Source organism: Oncorhynchus gorbuscha, linkage group LG01 (assembly GCF_021184085.1).
Source record: "Oncorhynchus gorbuscha isolate QuinsamMale2020 ecotype Even-year linkage group LG01, OgorEven_v1.0, whole genome shotgun sequence".
Lineage (NCBI taxonomy): Eukaryota > Metazoa > Chordata > Actinopteri > Salmoniformes > Salmonidae > Oncorhynchus > Oncorhynchus gorbuscha.
In genome coordinates, this window is record NC_060173.1 from 80,387,006 (window position 1) to 80,413,998 (window position 26,993).

The window sequence follows — 26,993 nt, forward strand, 5'->3', positions numbered from 1 at the left end:
TACAGTAGCTATATCCAGAATGACATCAATCATTTGTCCATGTGAACACGGGAATTAAATAAATCACACAGAGCCACGTCAGTGATCCGATTTTAGATTAGGGGTTGTCAAGAGAATGATTTATAACTGCGTACAGCTATTAGAACTGGATATAATATCAATAACTTGGTCTAAATGCTGACTCCTTCATTTTTACCATTAGCTAATGTCAGTCATTTGGGTGCCATTAAAGCATTCCAGTCAATGTCTTCCTAGAATGAAAAACTGTGAATATGAAATGTACCCATATCCTATTCAAAGAATATGATTGGTAGAGAGAAAAATGAGGCCAAACAATTATAAGACCGTGTCAAAGTTGATTCTCCATTGAAAGCTCTTTTAAAATAAAAATAAAAATATATCTGTTATGATCCTCAATGTCTATGGTAGGAATGAGAAGTAATGGCTATTGATCTGACAAATGGATCAGAGATAATTGTCCGTTGCTCGAGTTTGAGGCTATAGCGGGAGACAATGCTAATGGTGTTACATTAACTTCTCTATTGTTCGCCATTACTACCTGTTGATCAATAATAAGGTGTGTTGACTGCTCTGTCTCTCCTTGTACTGGAACACATCTCTCTCTCTCTCTCTCTCTCTCTCTCTCTCTCTCTCTCTCTCTCTCTCTCTCTCTCTCTCTCTCTCTCTCTCTCTCTCTCTCTCTCTCTCTCTGCCAAAGATGGGGGTGTCCTCGATCAGAGTAAAGCGCTCCTGGCGCGCCGTACCGTGTTCCGCGCTTTGACAAGCATCCAACTGGTGCCGTAACAGATTGGGTCGGTGACCTCGCTAGAACCAGAGTGGCCCGGGCCTCCTGTCCACCATGCTTCTAACCAACTGTTCCTCTGTCAAAACAGATGAGCCACAGCCAGTGAGCCATTCAAAGTGCCTTCCTCCTCTCTCTCCCCCTATAGGCTAACACCCATCTACGTGCCAAACTATTTCCAGAGATCTTCAAGGGGCACTTCGTAAGGCTACCGCTTTTAAGTCCGGCTGTCTGTCTGTAGGACTGGCTGTGTTAATTAGGCTACATCCGTATTGGTGCTGATATTCCATGCTAGCTGCCAGCCACGTCCTCTATTTCCCATAGACTGATGGGAGACTGATGGGAACGAGTACTAGGGAATCACTACTTCCTCACACCAAGAGTGGCTCCGTCGACTCTGTCAGATGTCATCTCTTTTGAAATGGTTCACTTCCCAGGATTTCTGGAGAGTTGTAGGATGACTCAAATGGCACTTGGAGATAAGCACAACCGGGGAGAGAGGAAAGGAGAGAGGAGAAAGACAAGTGATAAACATGCGTACTTAACACAGCAAAATGGTAATTTAGTGAAGGAAGTAGTTCTCAGACAGCATTACATTTGAATTAAGAGTTTCAAGAAAATTACAACAAAAATGAAGCAATGTGAGACCATTTTCCTTTTACCCGAGACACAAGTAGAGTACTTACATCACTAAACTGCTGTGGTTATACTTGTCTTCCAGAGTGAGTGTAAAGGTGAGTAGAGAGATTAACAGGGAGCTGAGTGTGTGTGTGTGTGTGTGTGTGTGTGTGTGTGTGTGTGTGTGTGTGTGTGTGTGTGTGTGTGTGTGTGTGTGTGTGTGTGTGTGTGTGTGTGTGTGTGTGTGTGTGTGTGTGTGTGTGTGTGTGTGTGTGTGTGTGTGTGTGTGTGTGTGTGTGTGTGCGTGTTGGCATGCCTGCGTGTGCATAATGTTCTGTATAGCGTGTTGAGGGTTTGGTGAACTAAGCAACTAATCACCTTGTCTGAAACAATGTAGCTGTGTAACCTTCCAGAGCATGTGGCTATCAGATGCTCACTCAAACAGGCACCCATGTGTTAACTTCTCTGACCTGGGAGTGCCCTCCCCTTCTAGGACCATCTCCATCACTGCTGGGCCAGAAAATCAAAGCCAGTTAGGCTAATGGAGGTGTTTGATACAGGCCAAAGAGACCAGTGACACCATAGCCACTGAGAATACAGTCAGATAAATACACTGTCAATGTGTCCACTCTCTCTTCTTTGAACTCGCTCTCTTTTCTCTCTTGTTCCTTTTCTTTCCTTCTCTATACAGTATGTTGTATTATCTCTCTCTCCTTTGAGGCCTCTCTCTTTTATTTCCCCTTTCATTCTCCCTCCAGGAGGTGAGGGATCTGGTTCAAGTGTTACACAGAATTATATTTGAACTCCATTCAAGCCACTCAAGGTTGAGCTCCACTTTCCTCTTTCATGAGAGGTTGTAATGTTTCAGATAAAGGCCTGCGACTACTGAGACTGAAGGGGTTGGTGGGGGCTCACAGGAAAAAACATAAGGTGGAGAAATGGGCAGATTGAAAGGCCAAAGCCAATCCTTCACAATGAGCAGGGAGAGAAACACTTGTGCAAGTCATTCCAGAGTGTTTGTAAGAAATGAAAGAAAAACAACAGAGATTGAGAGGAGAATATGTATAATAATACTGTATTGGTCTGCTAGACGCAAACAGGTGGAGATGTGGTTGCATAGAGGGGGGAGGCACACAAAAGAATGCACGAAGAGCAGAATTAGGCCGATACTCACTAATTATCCAAATCCATAAAAGAGACGTTAAATTCTGCAACCACCTAAAAGCGATTCCCAAACCTTCCATAACAAAGCCATCACCTATGGAGAGATTAACCTAGAGAACAGTCCCCTAAGCAAGCTGGTCCTGGGGCTCTGTTCACAAACACAAAACAAAAGATAATTACTTGACACATTGGAAAGAATTAACCAAAACACTGAGCAAATTGGAATGCTAGTTGTCCCTAAACAGAGAGCACACAGTGGCAGAATACCCGACCACTGTGACTGACCCAAAATGAAAGAATGCTTTGACTATGTACAGACATTGACTATGCACAGCTGACAAGGTAAAAATCTGTCGTTCTGCCATGTTGGGCGTAGAGGGGGGATATGTACAGACTCCGTGAGCATAGCCTTGCTATTGAGAGATGCCACCGTAGGCATATCTGGCTCTCAAGAGAAGACAGGGTATGTGCACATGGCCAACAAAATGATGTGGAAACTGAGCTGCACTTCCTAACCTCCTGCCAAATGTATGACCATGTTAGAGCCACATATTTCCCTTAGATTACACAGACACACAAAGAATTGTCATGCAGGTGAAAGAGGACCCAAAAGCGACTTAACAGAAACAGAGTTTATTCAAGTCCAAACAGGGAATAACAGAAATCCTCTAGTCTGTAGAGGGGAATAACAGGAGAAGCGGCCACAGACTGCAGGTCGCTTCGGGTAGGCGCAGGCCGTAGTTGACAGAGACACCTGCTCACACGCAGCATCTGATGAAGGCAAAAAACACGACAGGACAGGGCGATACACAATCACAGCAAAAACACGACAGGACAGGGCGAAACGCAATCACAGCATGGTGAATACTAAACAAGGAACCGACGGGACAGGAACGGAACACAAAGGAATAAATAGGGACTCTAATCAGGGGAAAGGATCGGGAACAGGTGTGGGAAGACTAAATGATGATTAGGGGAATAGGAACAGCTGGGAGCAGGAACGGAACGATAGAGAGAAGAGAGAGCGAGAGAGTGAGAGAGGGAGGGGGAGAGAGAGGGATAGAAAGAGGGAAAGAACCAAATAAGACCAGCAGAGGGAAACGAATAGAATGGGGAGCACAGGGACAAGACATGATAATAAATGACAAACATGACAGTACCCCCCACTCACCGAGCGCCTCCTGGCGCACTCGAGGAGGAATCCTGGCGGCAACGGAGGAAATCATCGATGAGTGAACGGTCCAGCACGTCCCGAGACGGAACCCAACTCCTCTCCTCAGGACCGTAACCCTCCCAATCCACTAAGTATTGGTGACCCCGTCCCGAGAACGCATGTCCATGATCTTATGTACCTTGTAAATAGGTGCGCTCTCGACAAGGACGGGAGGGGGGAGGGAAGACGAACGGGGTGCGAAGAAAGGGCTTAACACAGGAGACATGGAAGACAGGATGGACGCGACGAAGATGTCGCGGAAGAAGCAGTCGCACAGCGACAGGATTGACGACCTGGGAGACACGGAACGGACCAATGAACCGCGGAGTCAACTTACGAGAAGCTGTCGTAAGAGGAAGGTTGCGAGTGGAAAGCCACACTCTCTGGCCGCAACAATACCTTGGACTCTTAATCCTGCGTTTATTGGCGGCTCTCACCGTCTGTGCCCTGTAACGGCAAAGTGCAGACCTCACCCTCCTCCAGGTGCGCTCACAACGTTGGACAAACGCTTGAGCGGAGGGAACGCTGGACTCGGCAAGCTGGGATGAGAACAGAGGAGGCTGGTAACCCAGACTACTCTGAAACGGAGATAACCCGGTAGCAGACGACGGAAGCGAATTGTGAGCGTATTCTGCCCAGGGGAGCTGTTCTGCCCAAGACGCAGGGTTTCTGAAAGAAAGGCTGCGTAGTATGCGACCAATCGTCTGATTGGCCCTCTCTGCTTGACCGTTAGACTGGGGATGAAACCCGGAAGAGAGACTGACGGACGCACCAATCAAACGACAGAACTCCCTCCAAAACTGTGACGTGAATTGCGGGCCTCTGTCTGAAACGGCGTCTAACGGGAGGCCATGAATTCTGAATACATTCTCAATAATGATTTGTGCCGTCTCCTTAGCGGAAGGAAGTTTAGCGAGGGGAATGAAATGTGCCGCCTTAGAGAACCTATCGACAACCGTCAGAATCACAGTCTTCCCCGCAGACAAAGGCAGACCGGTAATGAAGTCTAAGGCAATGTGAGACCATGGTCGAGAAGGAATGGGGAGCGGTCTGAGACGACCGGCAGGAGGAGAGTTACCCGACTTAGTCTGCGCGCAGTCCGAACAAGCAGCCACGAAACGGCGCGTGTCACGCTCCTGAGTCGGCCACCAAAAACGCTGGCGAATAGACGCAAGAGTGCCTCGAACACCGGGATGACCAGCTAACTTGGCAGAGTGAGCCCACTGAAGAACAGCCAGACGAGTGGAAACAGGAACGAAAAGGAGGTTACTAGGACAAGCGCGCGGCGACGCAGTGTGCGTGAGTGCTTGCTTAACCTGTCTTTCAATTCCCCAGACTGTTAACCCGACAACACGCCCATAAGGAAGAATCCCCTCGGGATCAGTAGAAGCCACAGAAGAACTAAACAGACGGGATAAGGCATCAGGCTTGGTGTTCTTGCTACCCGGACGGTAAGAAATCACAAACTCGAAACGAGCGAAAAACAACGCCCAACGAGCTTGACGGGCATTAAGTCGTTTGGCAGAACGGATGTACTCAAGGTTCTTATGGTCTGTCCAAACGACAAAAGGAACGGTCGCCCCCTCCAACCACTGTCGCCATTCGCCTAGGGCTAAGCGGATGGCGAGCAGTTCACGGTTACCCACATCATAGTTGCGCTCAGATGGCGACAGGCGATGAGAAAAATAAGCGCAAGGATGAACCTTATCGTCAGACTGGAAGCGCTGGGATAGAATGGCTCCCACGCCTACCTCTGAAGCGTCAACCTCGACAATGAATTGTCTAGTGACGTCAGGAGTAACGAGGATAGGAGCGGACGTAAAACGTTCTTTTAGAAGATCAAAAGCTCCTGGGCGGAACCGGACCACTTAAAACACGTCTTGACAGAAGTAAGAGCTGTGAGAGGGGCAGCAACTTGACCGAAATTACGAATGAAACGCCGATAGAAATGAGCGAAACCTAAAAAGCGCTGCAACTCGACACGTGACCTTGGAACGGGCCAATCACTGACAGCTTGGACCTTAGCGGAATCCATCTGAATGCCTTCAGCGGAAATAACGGAACCGAGAAAAGTAACGGAGGAGACATGAAAAGAGCACTTCTCAGCCTTTACGTAGAGACAATTCTCTAAAAGGCGCTGTAGAACACGTCGAACGTGCTGAACATGAATCTCGAGTGACGGAGAAAAAATCAGGATATCGTCAAGATAGACAAAAACAAAAATGTTCAGCATGTCTCTCAGAACATCATTAACTAATGCCTGAAAAACAGCTGGCGCATTGGCGAGACCGAACGGCAGAACCCGGTACTCAAAATGCCCTAACGGAGTGTTAAACGCCGTTTTCCACTCGTCCCCCTCTCTGATGCGCACGAGATGGTAAGCGTTACGAAGGTCCAACTTAGTAAAGCACCTGGCTCCCTGCAGAATCTCGAAGGCTGATGACATAAGGGGAAGCGGATAACGATTCTTAACCGTTATGTCATTCAGCCCTCGATAATCCACGCAGGGGCGCAGAGTACCGTCCTTCTTCTTAACAAAAAGAACCCCGCCCCGGCCGGAGAAGAAGAAGGCACTATGGTACCGGCGTCAAGAGACACAGACAAATAATCCTCGAGAGCCTTACGTTCGGGAGCCGACAGAGAGTATAGTCTACCTCGAGGAGGAGTGGTCCCCGGAAGGAGATCAATACTACAATCATACGACCGGTGAGGAGGAAGGGAGTTGGCTCGGGACCGACTGAAGACCGTGCGCAGATCATGATATTCCTCCGGCACTCCTGTCAAATCGCCAGGTTCCTCCTGAGAAGTAGGGACAGAAGAAACGGGAGGGATGGCAGACATTAAACACTTCACATGACAAGAAACGTTCCAGGATAGGATAGAATTACTAGACCAATTAATAGAAGGATTATGACATACTAGCCAGGGATGACCCAAAACAACAGGTGTAAACGGTGAACGGAAAATCAAAAAGAAATAGTCTCACTGTGGTTACCAGATACTGTGAGGGTTAAAGGTAGTGTCTCAAATCTGATACTGGGAAGATGACTACCATCTAAGGCGAACATGGGCGTAGGCTTCTCTAACTCTCTGAAAGGAATGTCATGTTTCCGAACCCATGCTTCGTCCATGAAACAACCCTCAGCCCCAGAGTCTATCAAGGCACTACATGTAGCACCCGAACCGGTCCAGCGTAGATGGACCGACAAAGTAGTACAGGATTTTGATGGAGAGACTTGAGTAGTTGCGCTCACCTGTAGCCCTCCGCTTACAGATGAGCTCTGGCTTTTACTGGACATGAATTAACAAAATGTCCAGCAACTCCGCAATAGAGGCACAGGCGGTTGGTGATCCTCCGTTCCCTCTCCTTAGTCGAGATGCGAATCCCTCCCAGCTGCATGGGCTCAGTCTCAAAGCCAGAGGAGGGAGATGGTTGCGATGCGGAGCAGGGAAACACTGTTGATGCGAGCTCTCTTCCACGAGCCCGGTGACGAAGATCTACCCGTCGTTCTATGCGGATGGCGAGAGCAATCAAAGAGTCCACATCTGAAGGAACCTCCCGGGAGAGAATCTCATCCTTAACCACTGCGTGGAGTCCCTCCAGAAAACGAGCGAGCAGCGCCGGCTCGTTCCACTCACTAGAGGCAGCAAGAGTGCGAAACTCAATAGAATAATCCGTTATGGACCGTTCACCTTGGCATAAGGAAGCCAGGGCCCTAGAAGCCTCCCCACCAAAAACTGAACGGTCAAAAACCCGAATCATCTCCTCTTTAAAGTTCTGGAACTTGTTAGAGCAATCAGCCCTTGCCTCCCAGATAGCTGTGCCCCATTCTCGAGCCCGGCCAGTAAGGAGTGAAATGACGTAAGCAACCCGAGCTCTCTCTCTAGAGTATGTGTTGGGTTGGAGAGAGAACACAATCTCACACTGCGTGAGAAAGGAGCGGCACTCAGTGGGCTGCCCGGAGTAGCAAGGTGGGTTATTAACCCTAGGTTCTGGAGGCTCGGCAGGCCAGGAAGTAACAGGTGGCACGAGACGTAGACTCTGGAACTGTCCAGAGAGGTCGGAAACCTGAGCGGCCAGGTTCTCCACGGCATGGCGAGCAGCAGACAATTCCTGCTCGTGTCTGCCGAGCATGGCTCCTTGGATCTCGACGGCAGTGTAACGAGCGTCTGAAGTCGCTGGGTCCATTCCTTGGTCGGTTCCTTCTGTCATGCAGGTGAAAGAGGACCCAAAAGCGACTTAACAGAAACAGAGTTTATTCAAGTCCAAACAGGGAATAACAGAAATCCTCTAGTCTGTAGAGGGGAATAACAGGAGAAGCGGCCACAGACTGCAGGTCGCTTCGGGTAGGCGCAGGCCGTAGTTGACAGAGACACCTGCTCACACGCAGCATCTGATGAAGGCAAAAAACACGACAGGACAGGGCGATACACAATCACAGCAAAAACACGACAGGACAGGGCGAAACGCAATCACAGCATGGTGAATACTAAACAAGGAACCGACGGGACAGGAACGGAACACAAAGGAATAAATAGGGACTCTAATCAGGGGAAAGGATCGGGAACAGGTGTGGGAAGACTAAATGATGATTAGGGGAATAGGAACAGCTGGGAGCAGGAACGGAACGATAGAGAGAAGAGAGAGCGAGAGAGTGAGAGAGGGAGGGGGAGAGAGAGGGATAGAAAGAGGGAAAGAACCAAATAAGACCAGCAGAGGGAAACGAATAGAATGGGGAGCACAGGGACAAGACATGATAATAAATGACAAACATGACAAGAATTCCAAAACAAATCCAATTTGGGTGAAGTATCACCGTGTGCCATCACAGCAGCAAGATTTGTGACCTGTTGCCACAAGAAAAGGGCAAGCAGTGAAGAACCAACACCATTGTAAATATTTCCCCTTTTGTACTTGAACTATTTGCACATCATTATAACACTGTACATAGCCACACTGTACATAGCCATAATATGACACTTGTGAGTGTAATGTTTACTGTACATTTTTTAATGATTATTTCACTTTTGTTCATTATCCATTTCACTTGCTTTGGTAATGTTCACATATGTTTCCCCTGCCAATAAAGTCCATTGAATTGAATTGTGAGAGAGAGAGAGAGAGAGAGAGAGAGAGAGAGAGAGAGAGAGAGAGAGAGAGAGAGAGAGAGAGAGAGAGAGAGAGAGAGAGAGAGAGAGAGAGAGAGAGAGAGAGAGAGGGCTGAAGGGTAGAGGACTTTCAGAAAGTGACACCAGGGTGTTGAAGAGAGTAATCAGCAATTAGGGAGGGGCTGTTGCTCTCCTCCTCCTCTCTTCCGGTCCTCTCTTCCTCCTCATCTGTTATCACACACAGCAGAGGACACTCCAACCGGCACTCGGACAATGTCCCATCTCTCTCTATCATCACCTTGCTCGCCTTCTCTGTCTTTCCCCCTGTTTTTTGTTGTTGTCCAACAGTAAAGTAGAGCAACTCAACCCTCTTTCTCCCTCCCTTCCTTCTCTCTCTCTCTTTCTGTTTTACAGACACCCTTTCTCCTTCTCTCTCTCACACACAGTCCCGTCAGCTGTGTAACTGTGGATGAAAGGCTCCAGTTTCAGGGCCCCAGCCCTGGTGAGAGTGGCCTGGATAGCCAGAGGGTGAGAACACCAAAGAGCCACGCAGCCGCCCTACAACCTTCACACAAATATCACACAACCCCCGTCCTACAAGTACTAAACAACTATCTCACAACCACTACACAACCATTCGACAAACACTACACCATCACAGAGGAAAGGAGAGAATAAAGGCGAAGAGCAGAAAATAAGTACTAAGGCAATAATAATAATAAAGAGAGATGAATGCTTTAAAAGAGGAGGGAGCAGAGAGGAGGAATAAAAGGTATTTGTAAGGAAAGGAGAGTGGGAAGGGAATAGCGACTAGGAGGTGAATGCGGGGGGAAGAGAGAAAATGAGGGGATTCTCAGATGAGAAATGCTTTAGGAGAGGAAATGGCCTGGGGTGCCTGGATAATTGCATGCAGTGTTTTATGGGAGATGTGGTTGTAAAATGTGCGTTAAAGCCTGGTCTCCTGTTTTTCTGGGCTCAAACATTCTCCCCTAGTCAACCTGGAAGGACAAGCGTGCAGGCAGCCAGAACCTACGTACACACGCGCAGGGGCATACACACTCTTACACCCCTTCCTCCATTTGGTAGACAAACTGGTAACTTTTGTTTTATTGGCTCAGTGCAGTTAAAATTATTTTATGTCATATTGTATATCAGCTGATGAAGCTAACATTGCAAAAGTGTAAACAAATTTGATCAGTATTATACCTGAGACTTGTGGGTAAAAAAATACAATCTAATCAGCAGGTTTGCACCTGATGGAGGGTTTGAACAGCAGGACTCTTAACTTAAATGTTCAAGTAGTATTTATGCATATCCTTTATTTAACTAGGCACGTCAGTTAAGAACAAATTCTTATTTACAATGACGGCCTACCCCGGTCAAACCCTAACGACACTGGGCCAATTGTGCGCCACCCTATGGGACTCCCAATCACAGCAGGTTGTGATACAGCCTGGAATCAAACGAAGGTGTCTGTTGTGACACCTCTAGCACCGAGATGCAGTCCCTTAGACCGCTGCGCCACTCGAGAGCCCCAGTTGAGAACTATAACAGTAACCATAGACACAAGAAGACTGCATGACAGTGAACATCTTGCCAAAACTCTGTATACCATGTGCTCTCCAACTCTGTTCCTGAAGCTACCCCGTGCTTAATTTGGGAAACCAAGTGAAATCTGTTCAGGAACATGAATAGTAGCATGTTTTCACAATGAAACATATTTCATTAAACTGTTGACAGCCCCTCTCTCTGTGCACTTGAAAAGGGAAGGAGGGAGAGGGTGAGATGGAAATGCACAGTGGTGAGATGTTATATAGCTCAAGGTAATGTCAGCCTCTGTATTTTTTGTTATGTTTTTCTTCTGTGAGTAATATGCGGTAGGCTATTTATTGTATAAAGGCAGAAAAGTGATTTTAATTCGTTTTTTTTTCAGGCTTGGGCTGATATATAGGCCTATGCATAAACTGTAATATTCATATGGGTGTTTTGAATGAATCATCACTTTAGAAATCACTGTCCATTTTGTTGTTAGGCTTTGACGCAACGTCCACAATTACCATTTTTTCCACTCATTTTCAAACTGTTGTTGAACTTCTTTCTTCAAATTGATCATCACAGTGAGGTGAGTTTTAAAAGCACGATACAGTTTTGATGACAAGTGTTTGATGTTATTTTTGATTACATTTGCATTGATGTCAGAGTGGATAGAGGGACAACAGAGCCCTGAGTACCAGGCCATTAGTGACCTGATGGTTGTTAGTGAGTTGTGTACTACCAACGCATGTTCTGTGTGCATAAGAATACCGTGACTCAACGGTCACGTGGCATTTTATTGTGGTCATGGCTCATGAGTGCCAGTGTGGTGGTAATAGGGTCACCGCAACAGCCCTAGGGGTAAGTGTAATCACGCTCAAATCACACAAATTGCACAGGTGCAAATATAATTAGCCAGCCTTTTCCTGGTTGCGATGCTACTTTAGATCCTCTACTTCGTCATTACATGACAGTTCCAAACCTCTCTGCCAATAACGGCTAGTATTAAGTTTCCCCCTCCCCACTCAGACCACTCCCAGACAGTCCTGTCTAATTTTTGCTCGAGAAATAGTTAAAAAGCTAGTTTTGCCCATTTTATGGAAAATCTATTACAGTAAGGTACATAATTGTTACCCAGAATGTATGTGATATTGCTATAAAAAACTGCTGCATTGAGCCATAAAGCAATCCTCCTCTCTCCACCCTTCTCTCTCCTCCCTCTTCTCTCTTCCCTTCCCCCTTCTTTCTCCCTCTCCCCCCGCATCCCTGGCTTACATTGCTTATCTGAAAGTGAGATGGCGGCCTGCGTTCTTAGCCAAACAAACCCTGCCAGGCCGTGCAATGGCCTCCATCACTCCGCCGCACCACTTGAGAAGGTGTCATCAAGAGTTCCCCAGACAAGAGGTCTGTTTTAGATTTCCACTTATTTATTTATGATCCGCAAAGACAGGAGTGGTCCCAGCGCGTCTGATAGGTGGAGTGGAGCCCGTCCCGGGGCCTGGCCTTCAACATGTCATAAGAGCTTTATACAGACTCGGAGTGTACTACGTACTGGGAGAGGAGAGGATTGCCGCTATAGCTCGGTGTCACCTTGCTTACATAGTTTATGACTGCTCTTTCGCGTGCCACAAATCAAGGGGGTTGCGGCGGACATGAAAGAGATGAATGTACTGACCTAATCGCAGTTATTTAGAAACGTGAAATTGACATTTTCCCTCGAGCCACTTATGTCTATACTGCACAGTACTGTACGTCATCACAACATGTGCAGCATGACATTACATACAGTCACATGCACAACATTATTTATGCAGAAAACATGCTATGATCAAAAAGTGACACGTTATACTAATACGGTGCAAAACCGACCATAACATTGCAGTGCGTTTGGATTATGAGATCTGTGGGTTACCTGAACAGCAGCTGGACAGTCTTGTCCTCTATGAACACACACACACACGAACACACACACACACACACGTGCACACCACATAGAGATAAACACACAGCTGTTAATTCTACTGATCAGTGAATTACAGGTCTTCTCCCACTCCATCCTCCCAACCAGAGAAAGAGGGATGATGAGAGAGAGAGAGAGAGAGAGAGAGAGAGAGAGAGAGAGAGAGAGAGAGAGAGAGAGAGAGAGAGAGAGAGAGAGAGAGAGAGAGAGAGAGAGAGAGATTAACGTGCTAACGTGTGAAAACATAATAGAACTCAGCCTCCGGGTGAAAGAGGACTTTACAAAGAGAATCCAGGTTCAGGCACAGCTGGAACTCTTTTGGGATGCATACACACACGTCATGGTTTCTGATCAACTTCCATCTGAGTAGGGTTGGAATGATGCATAAAATTACACCTGTCAACTAGGATGAGGAGAATAGTGATCAAAACGAGAATGTTGGTGGTGGTGATGATGATGATAATGAGGAGGAGGAAGAGGAGGATGAAAAAGAGGTGGAGATATCATTACAAAATCATGGGCATAAATATGGAGTTGGTCCCCCCTTTGCTGCTATAACAGCCTCCACTCTTCTGGGAAGGCTTTCCTCTAGAAGTTGGAACATTGCTGCTAGAACTTGCTCCCATTCAGTCACAAGAACATTAATGAAGTTGGGCACTGATGTCGGGAGATTAGGCCTGGCTCGCAGTCACCATTATAATTCATACTAAAGTTGTTAGATGGGGTTGTGGTCAGGGCTCTGTACCGGTCAGTCAAGTTCTTCCACACTGATCTCAACAAATAATTTATGTATGAAACTCTCTTTGTGCACAGGGGCATTGTCATGCTGAAACAGGAAAGGGTCTTCCACAAACTGTTGCCACAAAGTTGGAAGCACAGAATCGTCTAGAATGTCATTGTATGCTGTAGCGTTAAGATTTCCCTTCACTGGAACTAAGAGGCCAAGTCCAAACCATGAAAAACAGCCCCAGACTATTATTCCTCCTCTACCAAACTTTACAGTTGGGAATATGCATTGGGGCAGGTAGCGTTCCCCTGGCATCTGCATACCCAGATTTGTCCGTCAAACTTCCAGATTGTGAAGTGTGATTCATCACTCCAGAGAATGCGTTTCCACTGCTCCAGAGTCCAATGCCGGCGAGCTTTACACCCCTCCAACCGACGCTTGGCATTGCGCATGGTGATCTTAGGCTTGTATGCGGCTGCATGGCCATGGAAACCCATTTCATTAAGCTTTGACAAACAGTTATTGTGCTGACATTGCTTCCAGAGGCAGTTTGGAACTCGATAGTGAGTTTTGCAACCGATGACAGACCATTTTATGTCCTTCAGCACTCAATGGTCCTGTTCTGTGAGCTTGTATGGCCTACCACTTTGCAGTGGAGCTGTTGTTGGTCCTAGATGTCTCCATTTCACAATAACAGCACTGACAGTTGAACGCGGCAGCTCTAGCAGGGCAGAAATTTGACGAACTGACTTGTAAAGGTTTGCTTCCTATGAAGGTGTCACGATGAAAGTCACTGAGCACTTCAGTAAGGCCATTCTACTGCCAATGTTTGTCTATGAAGAGTGCATGGCTGTGTGCTCATTGTATACACCTGTCAACAATGGGTGTGGCTGAAATAGCCAAATCCACTCATTTGAAGGGGTATCCACAGACTTTTGTATATATATATATAGTATACTTTGTAACAACATCCACAACAACTGTCTATCTCCTCCTCTCGTCCCTCCCCTCCCCTCCCCATCTCTATCTGTCTCTCTCTCTCTGTCTGTCTCTCTCTCTCCACGATATCCCTTCTTCTAACAGGAAATAGATATATGAGCCTCTAGCATCTCAGATGCATTAGCACTGCACATCTCTTTCTGTGGTGTATTTCCGACACTGAATTCCACACTCTATGGATTTCTGAATGGATCATGAGTGAAAGCATCCAGCCTCATAGGACATGGTGGAACTGGCTGTTACACGGCTGTTATCCCTTCTCACCGCGTGACAATACCACGTGACCACACGTACACACACCCAGATAGACACAGCACATGCACACAAACACACGCACGCACAGAGGAGAGAACCACTAACGAATACACGTATGGATGGTAGCGGATGTAAACACAACAAAATCCCATTCTTACACACTCACATGGACATACGCTGCCATGGAGGCTGCTGAGGGGAGGACGGCTCATAATAATGATGCTGGAACGGAGCACATGGAATGTCATCAAACCATGTGTTTTGATCGATTTGTTACCATTTTACTCATTCCGGTCCAGCCATGAGAACGAGCCCATCCTCCCCAATTCAAGTGCCACCCTTCCTCTTATGACACACTGAGCAAACCAGACATTAGGGACACCTTCCTAATATTGAGTTGCACCCCGACCTTCAGAACTGCCTCAATAAGTTGGGGCACGAACTCTGCAAGGTGTCAAAAGCGTTCCGCAGAGATGCTGGCCCATGTTGACTCCAATGCTTCCCACAGTTGTGTCAAGTTGGCTGGAAGTCCTTTGAATGGTGGACCATTCTTGATGCACACGGGAATCTGTTGAGCGTGGAAAAAACCAGTAGCGTTGCAGTTCTTGACACAAACCGGTTCGCCTGGCACCTACTTCCATACCCTGTTTAAAAGGTACTTGTCCAAAGGCACGTTTAAAGGCACTTGTCTCCCCTATCCCCATCTGAAAGGCAGACATACACAATCCATGTGGCAATTGTGTCAAGGATTAAAAATCATTCTTTAACCTGTCTCCTCCCCTTTATCGACACTGATTGAAGTGGACTTAACAGGCGAGATCAATACGGGATCATAGCTTTCACCTGGTCAGTCTATGTCATGGAAAGAGCGGGTGTTCTTAATGTTTTGTATACTCAGTATATAAAGTCACTCACTCACACAACACAAACATAAAATCAATCACAGACTGGAAGCTTTTTATTTATCTATCACTACATATACTCAGGCTCCTGAGTGGTGCAGCGGTCTATGGCTCACTACAGACACCTTAGTTCAAATTCAGTCTGTGTCACAACTGGCCGTGATTGGGTGTCCCATAGAGTGGTGCACAATTGGTCCAGCGTCGCCTGGGTTTGGCTGGTGAAGGCTGTCATTGTAAATAAGAATGTGTACTTAACTGGCTTGCCTAGTTAAATAAAGGTAAACAAATGTTTGAAACATTCTGAGACTGCCATCACAGAGGTTATTACTGCTGACGTCAATGTGAAGGGTGTTGTATAAAACAAGTCATCAGCGTTTTGGCTTGTCTCTAATCAATCAGAGTATCAAATGCCACTTGACCCATGTGTGCTCTGGCCCAACCCATCGGTTTTTGGGACCAATCAGAACGGTTTGAACGCGTTCGCACTCGAGAAGTCGCCAGGGAGGAGATCAAATCCAGACTCATAATGGAGAAGAAACATTAGTGGGCGTGGCATTTGGTCAGAACGTTATTGGGCGCGGTGTTTGGATGGAGCGATGTGAATAGGTTGCCAGGCAACTGGTCCCCGCCCACCTCGGGAAACACTAGTCTACATTCCCAATCAAATGTAAAACCCATCACTGAATGATTCTGTGACCCTGCTCATCGATTGTGTGACAGCTAACAGGTTCTGTAGTTTTTGTCATATTAAAGCAAGTGACAAGCGCTTTACCCACAGTATTGATGAATCCTCATTTATAAACACTGCCACTTGATATGGCTACAATTTCCTCTCTTAATCAAAGCGGTAATTGCGACCCAGCTATACCCCCTCACAGGAAGAGAGAGGGAATGAGATAAAAAGAGAGAGCGAGGGATGAAGAGAGTGAAAGAGAGAGTTAAAGAAAGAGAGAGAGAGAGAAAGAGAGAGAAGAGGAGGGCTGAATTAGTTTTTCTCTGCAGGTCATTAATTGACCATTAGTTCCAGCGGTCCAGGGTCTGATTGTGGCTTGGCCGCAGTTCAAGACGTGCTGAAGAGAGGGCTGAGGACGGAGGAGGGAAATAAATAATTAGAAAAAGGGAGACTGTGAAAGAGGGATGATGGATGAGGCGAAAAGAGGGACTCATTTGACCGGCTGTTCACACATCTCCAGGGATGCAGGGTCCTGCTGGGCCAGGTGTGTAGGGTTCTGATCACAGCCGTGTTCCAGCCATGACATTCTAACTCACAACACCTGGCCCTCCTCTCCTCTCCTCTCCTCTCCTCTCCTCTCCTCTCCTCTCCTCTCCTCTCCTCTCCTCTCCTCTCCTCTCCTCTCCTCTCCTCTCCTCTCCTCTCCTCTCCTCTCCTCTCCTCTTCTCCCTCCACCCATCCCTCTGGCCTGACCCCCACCAACACCCTGCTGGGGTGAGAGACAGGCAGAGGGGAAAGAGGCGAGAGGGGTGAGTGGAAAGAGGGAGATGGAGAGATGATTACAGAAGACTCAAAGCTCGGGTCGTGAACTTGTTTGTTTTACATTCCTTGACACATCCAACCCTGATATGCCACACAGACACACACATTAAATGTTGCACACACATAAACACACACTAACACCGAACCACAAACCCTCGCATGAAGTCACTGATCATCCTCAAAACAAAAATCTGTCTGTGGACCATTACCATGTACAAATGGTAGCAAGTAGTAATTAACTGCAGCGGAGGCTGAAAGCATGCCGTTATGGTATCAGATTAAGTCAGTATTAGATGTAATTATGAAAGTGAGCTATCATCTCAGAGGAAAGGGTGTATGGTACACAGGGGCCCGCATGTTTAATATGCAGTGGAGTTAATGTTAGCCTACTGAAGGCCATCACAGCGATCTGACTTGGGAAATAAATAAATTAAATGCTGAATTACTCCACCAGGTCCCTGTTGGGTTATCTCTTCACACACACACACACACACACACACACACACACACACACACACACACACACACACACACACACACACACACACACACACACACACACACACACACACACACACACACACACACACACACACACACACACACACACACACACACACACACGCAAGCAAAACACACACACACACACACACACACACACACACACACACACACACACACACACACACACACACACACACACACACACACACACACACACACACACACACACACACACACACACACACACACACACACACACACACACTGTGTAATTATTACAGGGAAATCAGTCCAAATCACAGGGAGAGGCTAGGCCACGGGGAGCCGAGTGACATAAACACATGCACTCACATATACACACACACACACAGACACACACACACACACACAGACACACACACACTGTGTAATTATTACAGGGAAATCAGTCCAAATCATAGGGAGAGGCTAGGCAACGGGGAGCCGAGTGACATAAACACACACATACACATACACACCAACCCACGCACAAAAACACACAAACACACTTTTTTTTTACTGTAGATGACTGTAGATTTAAGTAATTTCTCTCCTACTATCTCTCTTTCTCTAAAGCAATAGATACACATATATTCCGTCCCTTACGCTTTAGTGTTACTGCTGCTCTATCCATTTCTTTTACACACTCCCGTATCCACAGGGACATCTGTGTCATGTGAGACCCTGGACAAGCCTTCATATGTTCGTAAAGTTTTAATACCCCACATCCAGCTGGTAGAGACGGCTCTGGAAACAGTTTTATAGAAAACAGATAGGGTTCACATTCTAGCCCAATAAGCGGGTTTACTGGCTCTCGCCCCTAACCCAGGGCGCCAGGTTACAGACACAGGTCAAGCACGCCTGCGATAAAGACCAGGATATATGACATTCGTGCTAAGTGTTTATTCTTCACCTTCATCCTTCTTTATCACTCCGTCTCTCTACTTTACCCTCTGTTCATTCGCACCGTTTGGTTCTACGCTGTATCTATTCATCTCAGAGGGATTCGGACACAGATTTGCTTTTAGAAAACAATTTGATCATAGGTCTGCTCAGTTACTTTGAGCTGGAGTAAACCAAACCATTATCAAAAGGACAACGAGGAGAAATTATACTGAGCAGTTAAGTTTGTAGGGGAAAATAAACGCCAAGCTGACGTTTTCTATGACACTGATGGGTGGGGAGCGGAGGAGAGCAGTGCAGCCTGGCTGCTATGGGCTCGTCCACGTCTCCAAATATAATAGGGAGAACAGGTCAAGGGCACCACTACTCAGTCCTCTCCTTAGTCCTCTATCCCTTTCCAGCCAAGTTGTTACGGTTTTCATCCGTCGAAGGAGAGTCGGACCAAAATGCAGCGTGGTTAGTTCGATACATCTTTAATAAAGAGAAAAAACACGAACAATACAAAAACAACAAACGGAATGTGAAAACCTATGCAGCCTATCTGGTGACAACTAACACAGAGACAGGAACAATCACCCACGAAATACTCAAAGAATATCGCTGCCTAAATATGGTTCCCAATCAGAGACCACGAAAATCACCTGACTCTGATTGAGAACCGCCTCAGGCAGCCATAGACTATGCTAGACACCCCACAAAAACCCCATGACAAAAACGCACCACAATAACCCATGTCACACCCTGGCCTGACCAAATAAATGAAGACAAACATACTATACTTCGACCAGGGCGTGACACAAGTGTCCCAGTCGGACTCTCTGGATGGACTTAGAGTTTTCATCTATGGCACCGTCTTAACTTAACTGAGCATATACTGGACAAATGATTTTGTTTGCTTTAGTTGCATTGATGTAGAAAAATCATCATATATCTCCACCTTTCTCAGAGACACATACATGTTTTACAGACACTCATGTCCAGAGCAATTTACAGGAGTAATTAGGGTTAAGTCCCTTGCTCAAGGGCACATCGGCAGATTTGTCAGCTAATCAGCTCAGGGATTTGAACCAGAAAAACGTTTGGTTAATGGCCCAACTCTCTTAACTGCTAGGCTACCTGCCACCCTATAAACACCATATATCTTAAAGTATGTGGACATCCTTTAAATTGGTTGATTCAGCTATTCAGCTAGCCACACCCATTGCTGACGGGTGTATACAATTGAGCACACTGCCATGCAGTCTCCATAGACAAACGTTGGCAGTAGAATGGCGTTACTGAAGAGCTCAGTGACTTTGAACGTAGCACCATCATAGTATGCCAATTTTTCAACAAGTCAGTTTGTCAAATTTCTTCCCTGCTAGAGCTGCCCATGTCAACTGTAAGCGCTGTTATTATGAAGTGGAAACGGCTAGGAGATGATTGTGGACTTCAGGAAACAGCAGAGGGAACACCCCCCTATCCACATCGATGGAACAGTAGTGGAGAGGGTAGCTAGTTTTAAGTTCCTCGGCATACACATCACAGACAAACTGAATTGGTCCACTCACACTGACAGCGTCGTGAAGAAGGCGCAGCAGCGCCTATTCAACCTCAGGAGGCTGAAGAAACTCGGCTTGTCACCAAAAGCACTCACAAACTTCTACAGATGCACAATCGAGAGCATCCTGGTGGGCTGTATCACCGCCTGGTACGGCAACTGCTCCGCCCTCAACCGTAAGGCTCTCCAGAGGGTAGTGAGGACTGCACAACGCATCACCGGGGGCAAACTACCTGCCCTCCAGGACACCTACACCACCCGTTGTTACAGGAAGGCCATAAAGATCATCAAGGACATCAACCACCCGAACCACTGCCTGTTCACCCCGCTATCATCCAGAAGGTGAGGTCAGTACAGGTGCATCAAAGCTGGGACCGAGAGACTGAAAAACAGCTTCTATCTCAAGGCCATCAGACTGTTAAATAGCCACCACTAACATTGAGTGGCTGCTGCCAACACACTGTCATTGACACTGACCCAACTCCAGCCATTTTAATAATGGGAATTGATGGGAAATGATGTAAATATATCACTAGCCACTTTAAACAATGCTACCTTATATAATGTTACTTACCCTACATTATTCATCTCATATGCATATGTATATACTGTACTCTACAACATCGACTGCATCCTTATGTAACACATGTATCACTAGCCACTTTAACTATGCCACTTTGTTTACTTTGTCTACACACTCATCTCATATGTATATACTGTACTCGATACCATCTACTGTATGCTGCTCTGTACCATCACTCATTCATATATCCTTATGTACATGTTCCTTATCCCCTTACACTGTGTATAAGACAGTAGTTTTGGAATTGTTAGTTAGATTACTTGTTGGTTATCACTGCATTGTCGGAACTAGAAGCACAAGCATTTCGCTACACTCGCATTAACATCTGCTAACCATGTGTATGTGACAAATAAAATTTGATTTGATTTGATTTGACCAACAACGGCTCAGCCGCGAAGTGGTAGGCCACACAAGCTCACAGAACGGGCGAGAAAAAATTGTCTATCCTCAGTTGCAACACTGCCGAGTTCCAAACTGCCTTTGGAAGCAATGGCATAACAAAAACTGTTCATCAGGAGCTTCATGAAATGGGCTTCCATGGCCGAGCAGCAGCACACAAGCCTAAGAACAGCATTGCCAAGCGTTGGCTAGAGCGGTAAAAGCTTGCTGCCATTGGACTCTGGAGCAGTGGAAACGTGTTCTCTGGAGTGACGGATCATACTTCACCATCTGACAGTCCGACAATCTGGGTCTGGCAGATGCAACGAGAAAGCAACCTAACCCAATTCATAGTGCCAACTGTAAAGTTTGGTGGAGGAGGAGTAATGGTCTGGGGCTGTTTTTCATGGTTGACCGACATGACTAATAATCTTGTGGATGAATGGAACAAGTCCCTGCAGCAATGTTCCAACATCTAGTGGAAAGCCTTCCCAGAACAGTGGAGGCTATCACAGCAGCAAAGGGGGGACCAACTCCATTTGATGCCCATGACTTTGGAATGAGATGTTCGACAGGCAGGTATCCACATACTTGTAGTGAGCATGTAGTGTATACAGTTGAAGTTGGAAGTTTACATACAGTTTGTTGGAGTCATTAAAACTCGTTTTTCAACCACTCCACAAATTTCTTGTTAACAAACTATATTTTTGGCAAGTCGGTTAGGACACTACTTTGTGCATGACACAAGTAATTTTATAAACAATTGTTTACAGACAGATTATTTCACTTATAATTCACTGTATCATAATTCCAGTGGGTCAGATGTTTACATACACTAAGTTGACCGTGCCTTTAAACAGCTTGGAAAATTCCAGAAAATGAAGTCAAGACTTTAGAAGCTTCTGATGGGCTAATTGACATCATTTGAGTCAATTGGAGGTGTAGCTGTGGATGTATTTCAATGCCTATCTTCAAACTAAGTGCCTCTTTGCTTGACATCATGGGAAAATCAAAATAAATAAATTGTCGACCTCCACAAGTCTGCTTCATCCTTGGGAGCAATTTCCAAATGCATAAGGTACCACGTTCATCTGTACAAACAATAGTACGCAAGTATAAACACCATGGGTCCACGCAGCTGTCATACCGCTCAGGAAGGAGAGGCATTCTGTCTCCTAGAAATGAACGTACTTTGGTGAGAAAAGTGCAAATCAATCCCACAACCTTGTGAAGCCGATGGAGGAAACAGATACAAAAGTATCTATATCCACAGGAAAACGAGTCCTATATCAAAGAAGCCACTGCTTGAAAATCGCCAGACTACTATAAAAAAGCCAGACTACGGTTTGCAACTGCAAATGGGGACAAAGATCGTACTTTTTGGAGAAATGTCCTTTGGTCTGATGAATCAAAAATAGAACTATTTGGCCGTAATGACCATCCTTATGTTTGGAAGATAAAGGGGAGGCTTGCAAGCCGAAGAACACCATCCCAACCGTGAAGCACGGTAGTAGCAGCATCATGTTGTGGGGGTGCTTTGCTGAAGGAGGAAATGGTGCACTTCACAAAGTAGATGGCATCATGAGGCAGGAAAATTATGTGGATATATTGATGCAACATCTCAAGACATGGAAGTTAAAGGAAGTTAAAGCTTGGTCGCAAATAAGTCTTCCGAATGGACAATGACCCCAAGAATACTTCCAAAGTTGCTGCAAAATGTCTTAAGGACAAGAAAGTCAAGGTAGTGGAGTGACCATCACAAAGCCCTGACCTCAATCCCATAGAAATGTGTGGGCAGAACTGAAAAAGCATGTGCGAGCAAGTAGGCCTACAAACCTGACTCAGTTACATCAGCTCTGTCAGACGCTTGTGGAAGGCTACCCGAAAACACTTGACCCGAGTTAAACAATTTAAAGGCAATGCTACCAAATACTAATTGAGTGTATGTAAACTTCTTACCCACTGGGAATGTGATGAAAGAAATAAAAGCTGAAATAAATTTCTCTCTACCATTATTCTGACATTTCACATTCATTCCGCTGCAGGCACATGGATTAAATGTCAGGAATTGTGAAAAACTGAGTTTAAATGTATTTGGCTAAGGTGTATGTAAACTTACGACTTCAACTGTATATATGTATACATCTACTGAACAAAAATGTAAACGCAACATGCAACAATGTTCACAATTTCACTGACTTACAGTTCACATAAGGAAATCAGTCAATTGAAACATATTCATTAGGCCCTAATCTATGGATTTCACATGACTGGGCACTAACAGGGATGTAAACAATTATTTAATTTTGGGGGGGAAATACTTTTTTGTGTGTATAGAACATTTCTGGATTATTTTATTTTATTTTAGGAAACATGTGACCAACACTTTACCTGATGAGCTTATATTTTTGTTCAGTGCCTTGGTAAAGTTTTCAGATCCTTTGACTTTTTCCACATTTTGTTAGGTTACAGCCTTATTCTAAAATTGATGAAATAGTTCATTGTTCATGTCAATCTACACACAATACCACATAATGACAATGGAAAAACCAGTTTTTCGCAACTGAAAATCACATTTACGTAAGGTTTCATTCCCTTTACTCAGTACTTTGTTGAAGCACCTTTGGCAGCAATTACAGCCTTGTGTCTTCTTGGGTAGGACGCTACAAGCTTGGCACACCTTCCCATTCTTCTCTGCAGATCCTCTCAAGCTCTGTCAGGTTGGACGGGGGAGCATTGCTGCACAGCTATTTTCAGGACTCTCCAGAGATGTTCGATTGGGTTCAAGTCCAGGCTCTGGCTGGGCCACTCAAGGATATTCAAAAACTTGTCTCGAAGCCACCCCCGTGTTGTCTTGGCTGTGTGTCTGAGGTCCTTAGCACTCTGGGGCAGGTTTTCATCAATGATCTCTCTGTACTTTGCTCCGTTCATCTTTGTCTTGATCCTGACTAGTGTACCAGTCCCTGCCGCTGAAAATCATCCCCACAGCATGATGCTGCCACCACTGTGCTTCACCGTAGGGATGGTTCCTGGTTTCTTCCAGACATGTTGCTTGGCATTCAGGCCAAAGAGTAAACTCCAAGTGGGCTGTCATCTGCCTTTTAGTGAGGAGTGGCTTCCTTCTGGCTACTACCATGAAGGCCTGATTGGTGGAGTGATGCAGAGATGCTTGTCATTCTGGAAGGGTTTCCCATCTCCATAGAGGAACTCTGGAGTTCTGTCAGAGTGACCATCGGGTTCTTGGTCACCTCCCAGACCAAGGCTCTTCTCCCCCGATTGCTCAGTTTGTCCGGACGGCCAGCTCTAGGAAGAGTCTTGGTGGTTCCAAACCTCTTCCATTTAAGAATGATGGAGCTTACTGTGCTCTTGGGGACCTTCAATCTGCAGACATATTTTGGTACCCTTACCCAGATTGTTTGTTTATGCTCTGACATGTATTGTTAACTCTGTGTGCCTTTCCAAATCATGTCCAATCCACTGAATTTACCACAGGTGGACTCAAATTTGTAGAAACATCTCAAGGATAATCAATGGAAACAACATGCACCTGACTTCAATTTCTAGCCTCAAAGCAAAGGGTCTGAATACTTATGTAAATAAGGTATTTCCGTTTTTTTATATTATACATTGGCAAAAAAAATCTGTTTTTTTCTCTGTCCTTATAGGGTATTGTGTGGAGATTGCTGAGGATTTTTATGTATTTAAACAATTTTTAGAATAAGGCTGTAACGTAACAAAATGTAGAAAAGACAATGGGTCTGAATACTTTCTGAAGGCACTGTACAAAAATACATACGTACACACGCGTACACACATAGACACACACACACACACACAAACACACACACACACACATACACACACCCACCAATGCTGATTAACCTTGATGGCATTAGTGTTGATTCCATGCGACAGCGATAAAACCAGATAATGAAAATGAATACTAGAAGCTTTGCAAAGCCGCCAATTGTCAGGTTACATAAAGCTCTTTGTTGGCCTGGCTACATAGACCTAGCTCTTTGAGTACACACAAAAAAAAACAAATGAAATCAAATAGTATTCGTCACATGCTTTGTTAACAACAGGTGTAGACTAACAGTGACATGCTTACTTATGGGTCCTTCCCAACAATGCAGAGAGAAAGAAAATAGAGAAATAATATTAAGTAATAACACCTAATAATAAATGAGTAATGATAACTTGGCTAAATACACATGGTACCAGTACTGAATCGATGTGCAGGGGTATGATGTAATTGACATAGATATGTACGTATAACCAGGAATAAAGTCACTAGGCTACAGGGTAGATAATAAACAGTAATAGCAGCGTATGTGATGAGTCAAAACAGTTTATGCAAAAATAGTCAATGCAGATAGTCAGGGTAGCTGTTTGGTTAACTATTTAACTAACTGGAGTCTTTGGGCCATCCTCTGACAGCGCCTGGTATAGAGATCCTGAATGGCAGGGACCTCTGCAGAGTGATGTACTAGGACGTACGCACAACCCTTTGTAGTGCGATCGGATACCAAACAGTTGCCGTGTCAAGCTGGGATGGAGCCAGTTTAGATGCTCTCAATGGGGCAGCTGTTGAACTCTTTGAGGATCTGAGGGCCAATGTCAAATCTTTTCAGCCTCCTCAGACGGAAGAGGCGATGTCAGGTCCTTTTCATGACTGTGTTGATGTGTGTGGACCATGATAGATCCTTAGTGGACACAGAAGAACTTGAAGCTCTCGACCTGGTCCACTACAGCCCCATCGATGTAAGTGGTGGTGTGCTCAATACTCTGTTTCCTGTAGGCCACGATTAGCTTTTTTATTTTGCTTGACGTTGAGGGAGAATTTGTCGTCCTGGCACCACACTGCCAAGTCACTGACCTCCTCCCTATAGGCTGTTTTATCGTCGTTGGTGATCAAGTCTATCACCGTCATGTCATCACCAAACTTAATGATGGTGATGGAGTCGTGCCTGGACACGTAGTCATGGGTGAACAAGGACTACAAGAGTGGACTGGGCACGCATCCCTGAGGGGTCCCCGTGTTGAGGGTTAGCATGGCAGATGTGTTGTTGCCTACCCTCACCACCGTCAGGGAGGTGTTCAGTCCCAGGATCCTTAGCTTAGTGATTGTTTTGGAGGGCACTATGGTGTTGAACACTGAGCTGTAGTCAATGAAAAGTATGTTCACATAGGTGCTCCTCTTGTCCAGGTGGGAGATGGCAGTCTGGAGTTCAATAGAGATCTGTTCGGTGGTATCCGAATTGGAGTGGGTCCAGTGTATCTGGGATGATGGTGTTGATGTGTGCCATGACAAATTAAAGTGCTACATGGCGAGAGGTTACCTTGGTGTTCTTGGGCACAGGGACTACGGTGGTCTGCTTGAAACATGCAAGTATTACAGACTGGGTCATGCAGAGGTTGAAAATGTCAGTGAAGACACTTGCCAGATGTTCAGCACGTGCTCTGAGTATTAGTACTGGTAATCTGTCTGGCCCTGCAGCCTTGTGAATGTTAACCTGCTTAAAGGTCTTACATCACACAGTCGTCCGTAATAGCTTGTGCTCTCATGCATGGTTCAGTGTTGTTTGCATTGAAACAAGCATAGAAGGTATTTTGCCCATCTGGTAGGCTTGCGTCACTAGGCAGGTCATGGCTGAGTTTCCCATTGTCGTCCGTGATAGTTTACAAGCCCTGCCACATTCAACGAGCTTCAGAGCCGGCATGGTAGGATTTGATCTTAGTCCTGTATTGATGCTTTGCCTGTTTGATGTCTTGTCGGAGGTCTTAAAGGGATTTCTTAAAAGCATCCATTTTAATTCCCACTCCTTGAAAGCAGCAGCTGTAGCCATTAGCTCAGTGTGGATGTTGCCTGTAATCCATAGCTTCTGGGATATGTACAGTGGAGCAAAAAACTATTTAGTCAGCAACCAATTGTGCAAGTTCTCCCACACAATTTTCATCACAGGTACACTTCAACTATGACAGACAAAATGAGGAGAAATCCTGAAAATCATATTGTAGGATTTTTAATGAATTTATTTGCAAATTATGGTGAAAAATAAGTATTTGGTCCATAACAAAAGTTTATCTCAATACTTTGTTATATACCCTTTGTTGGCAATGACAGGGGTCAAAAGTTTTCTATAAGTCTTCACAAGGTTTTCACACACTGTTGCTTGTTATGCAGGTGAATGAGGACCCAAAAGCGACTTGGCGAAAACAGAGTCTTTATTCCAGTAAAGGAAATATGCAATACTCCTAGACAAATCGGAGCGGTAAACAAAGCATAA